Below are 4,603 nucleotides of genomic sequence, written 5' to 3' on the forward strand. Positions count from 1 at the left end.
CCCGGATAAATGGCCTCTTTTGGGATCAAAACACAGGAATCGCCTTCTTTTCCCGAGTTAAGACGAAATACGGATTTTTGTTAAAAAGTGATTTCCTTGGGCCAGAACAAGTTCAGACTCCTTAGTCCTTCATATATACATACATATATATCCATTCTAAGTAAGTTCCATGCATAAACCTGCACAAACCCGGATAAATGGCCTCTTTTGGGATCAAAACACAGGAATCGCCTTCTTTTCCCGAGTTAAGACGAAATACGGATTTTTGTTAAAAAGTGATTTCCTTGGGCCAGAACAAGTTCAGACTCCTTAGTCCTTCATATATACATAGAGATATATCCATTCTAAGTAAGTTCCATGCATAAACCTGCACAAACCCGGATAAATGGCCTCTTTTGAGATCAAAACACAGGAATCGCCTTCTTTTCCCGAGTTAAGACGAAATACGGATTTTTGTTAAAAAGTGATTTCCTTGGGCCAGAACAAGTTCAGACTCCTTAGTCCTTCATATATACATAGAGATATATCCATTCTAAGTAAGTTCCATGCATAAACCTGCACAAACCCGGATAAATGGCCTCTTTTGGGATCAAAACACAGGAATCGCCTTCTTTTCCCGAGTTAAGACGAAATACGGATTTTTGTTAAAAAGTGATTTCCTTGGGCCAGAACAAGTTCAGACTCCTTAGTCCTTCATATATACATAGAGATATATCCATTCTAAGTAAGTTCCATGCATAAACCTGCACAAACCCGGATAAATGGCCTCTTTTGAGATCAAAACACAGGAATCGCCTTCTTTTCCCGAGTTAAGACCAAATACGGATTTTTGTTAAAAAGTGATTTCCTTGGGCCAGAACAAGTTCAGACTCCTTAGTAGGAACCATGCACACACCTCTTTAAATGACCTTTATCCCGGTTCAGAAAAACGCCAAAGTGTCAAAAAGTACCAGGGGCATGAAGCCCGGTTCAGAAAAACGTCAAAGTGTCAAAAAGTACCAGGGGCATGAAGCCCGGTTCAGAAAAACGTCAAAGTGTCAAAAAGTACCAGGGGCATGAAGCCCGGTTCAGAAAAACGTCAAAGTGTCAAAAAGTACCAGGGGCATGAAGCCCGGTTCAGAAAAACGTCAAAGTGTCAAAAAGTACCAGGGGCATGAAGCCCGGTTCAGAAAAACGTCAAAGTGTCAAAAAGTACCAGGGGCATGAAGCCCAGTTCAGAAAAACGTCAAAGTGTCAAAAAGTACCAGGGGCATGAAGCCCGGTTCAGAAAAACGTCAAAGTGTCAAAAAGTACCAGGGGCATGAAGCCCGGTTCAGAAAAACGTCAAAGTGTCAAAAAGTACCAGGGGCATGAAGCCCGGTTGAGAAATATTTTCTGAGTGCCAAAAAGTACCAGGGGTGAGAATCCCGGTTCAGAAAATTTTCTAAGTGCCACATAGTACCAGAGGTGAAAAAGTTTATAGTACCAGGGGTGATAAAGTTGGAAAAAATTTCTGTCAGAGAACGGGAAAAGGGGACGATGGGCCGAGTCAGCCCAAGGCCCGCCCCTATTCTCCCACACGACGAGGTTATTAGCAGACGACGAAAACACCATCTGCACGATTTCAGAAACCCAGTTTTCGGAAAAATATCTGAGTACCAGACTGGGACGGTGAATTGATAATCCGAAAGATGACACTTTCCACGGCCTGAAATGATGGAGGAAGGGGGCAAAAGCTCCAGCCTGGCTCCTGGAGGAGGGGTCCAAAGGCAAGAACGTGTGTCCGAGGATGGGTGCAGGAGAGCGGATTCAAGGCGCGGCTGACCGCTGGAAGCTCCAGGCTGGTTCTTTGAAGATGTGAGGCCGGCCTGGAGGAGAATGAGTCCGAGATAGGTGCTGGAGAGCGGATTCAAGGTGCGGCTGACCGCTGGAAGCTCCAGGCTGGTTCTTTGAAGATGTGAGGCCGGCCTGGAGGAGCATGAGTCCGAGGAAGGTGCTTGAGAGCGGATTCAAGGTGCGGCTGACCGCTGGAAGCTCCAGGCTGGTTCTTTGAAGATGTGAGGCCGGCCTGGAGGAGAATGAGTCCGAGATAGGTGCTGGAGAGCGGATTCAAGGTGCGGCTGACCGCTGGAAGCTCCAGGCTGGTTCTTTGAAGATGTGAGGCCGGCCTGGAGGAGCATGAGTCCGAGGAAGGTGCTTGAGAGCGGATTCAAGGTGCGGCTGACCGCTGGAAGCTCCAGGCTGGTTCTTTGAAGATGTGAGGCCGGCCTGGAGGAGAATGAGTCCGAGATAGGTGCTGGAGAGCGGATTCAAGGTGCGGCTGACCGCTGGAAGCTCCAGGCTGGTTCCTGGAAGATGTGAGGCCGACTTTGGCAGAGCATGAGTCCGAGGAAGGTGCTTGAGAGCGGATTCAAGGTGCGGCTGACCGCTAGAAGCTCCAGGCTGGTTCCTGGAAGATGTGAGGCCGACTTTGGCAGAGCATGAGTCCGAGGAAGGTGCTGGAGAGCGGATTCAAGGTGCGGCTGACCGCTGGAAGCTCCAGGCTGGTTCTTTGAAGATGTGAGGCCGGCCTGGAGGAGAATGAGTCCGAGATAGGTGCTGGAGAGCGGATTCAAGGTGCGGCTGACCGCTGGAAGCTCCAGGCTGGTTCCTGGAAGATGTGAGGCCGACTTTGGCAGAGCATGAGTCCGAGGAAGGTGCTTGAGAGCGGATTCAAGGTGCGGCTGACCGCTAGAAGCTCCAGGCTGGTTCCTGGAAGATGTGAGGCCGACTTTGGCAGAGCATGAGTCCGAGGAAGGTGCTGGAGAGCGGATTCAAGGTGCGGCTGACCGCTGGAAGCTCCAGGCTGGTTCTTTGAAGATGTGAGGCCGGCCTGGAGGAGAATGAGTCCGAGATAGGTGCTGGAGAGCGGATTCAAGGTGCGGCTGACCGCTGGAAGCTCCAGGCTGGTTCCTGGAAGATGTGAGGCCGACTTTGGCAGAGCATGAGTCCGAGGAAGGTGCTTGAGAGCGGATTCAAGGTGCGGCTGACCGCTAGAAGCTCCAGGCTGGTTCCTGGAAGATGTGAGGCCGACTTTGGCAGAGCATGAGTCCGAGGAAGGTGCTGGAGAGCGGATTCAAGGTGCGGCTGACCGCTGGAAGCTCCAGGCTGGTTCTTTGAAGATGTGAGGCCGGCCTGGAGGAGAATGAGTCCGAGATAGGTGCTGGAGAGCGGATTCAAGGTGCGGCTGACCGCTGGAAGCTCCAGGCTGGTTCCTGGAAGATGTGAGGCCGACTTTGGCAGAGCATGAGTCCGAGGAAGGTGCTTGAGAGCGGATTCAAGGTGCGGCTGACCGCTAGAAGCTCCAGGCTGGTTCCTGGAAGATGTGAGGCCGACTTTGGCAGAGCATGAGTCCGAGGAAGGTGCTGGAGAGCGGATTCAAGGTGCGGCTGACCGCTGGAAGCTCCAGGCTGGTTCTTTGAAGATGTGAGGCCGGCCTGGAGGAGAATGAGTCCGAGATAGGTGCTGGAGAGCGGATTCAAGGTGCGGCTGACCGCTGGAAGCTCCAGGCTGGTTCCTGGAAGATGTGAGGCCGACTTTGGCAGAGCATGAGTCCGAGGAAGGTGCTTGAGAGCGGATTCAAGGTGCGGCTGACCGCTAGAAGCTCCAGGCTGGTTCCTGGAAGATGTGAGGCCGACTTTGGCAGAGCATGAGTCCGAGGAAGGTGCTGGAGAGCGGATTCAAGGTGCGGCTGACCGCTGGAAGCTCCAGGCTGGTTCTTTGAAGATGTGAGGCCGGCCTGGAGGAGAATGAGTCCGAGATAGGTGCTGGAGAGCGGATTCAAGGTGCGGCTGACCGCTGGAAGCTCCAGGCTGGTTCCTGGAAGATGTGAGGCCGACTTTGGCAGAGCATGAGTCCGAGGAAGGTGCTTGAGAGCGGATTCAAGGTGCGGCTGACCGCTAGAAGCTCCAGGCTGGTTCCTGGAAGATGTGAGGCCGACTTTGGCAGAGCATGAGTCCGAGGAAGGTGCTGGAGAGCGGATTCAAGGTGCGGCTGACCGCTGGAAGCTCCAGGCTGGTTCTTTGAAGATGTGAGGCCGGCCTGGAGGAGAATGAGTCCGAGATAGGTGCTGGAGAGCGGATTCAAGGTGCGGCTGACCGCTGGAAGCTCCAGGCTGGTTCCTGGAAGATGTGAGGCCGACTTTGGCAGAGCATGAGTCCGAGGAAGGTGCTTGAGAGCGGATTCAAGGTGCGGCTGACCGCTAGAAGCTCCAGGCTGGTTCCTGGAAGATGTGAGGCCGACTTTGGCAGAGCATGAGTCCGAGGAAGGTGCTGGAGAGCGGATTCAAGGTGCGGCTGACCGCTGGAAGCTCCAGGCTGGTTCTTTGAAGATGTGAGGCCGGCCTGGAGGAGAGTGTGTCCGAGATAGGTGCTGGAGAGCGGATTCAAGGCGCGGCTGACCGCTGGAAGCTCCAGGCTGGTTCCTGGAAGATGGGAGGCCGACTTTGGCAGAGCATGAGTCCGAGGAAGGTGCTGGAGAGCGGATTCAAGGCGCGGCTGACCGCTGGAAGCTCCAGGCTGGTTCCTGGAAGATGGGAGGCCGACTTTGGCAGAGCATGAGTCCGAGGAAGGTGCTGGAGAGCGGA

Source organism: Odontesthes bonariensis, unplaced genomic scaffold (genome assembly GCF_027942865.1).
Source record: "Odontesthes bonariensis isolate fOdoBon6 unplaced genomic scaffold, fOdoBon6.hap1 scaffold_111, whole genome shotgun sequence".
Taxonomy (NCBI): domain Eukaryota; kingdom Metazoa; phylum Chordata; class Actinopteri; order Atheriniformes; family Atherinopsidae; genus Odontesthes; species Odontesthes bonariensis.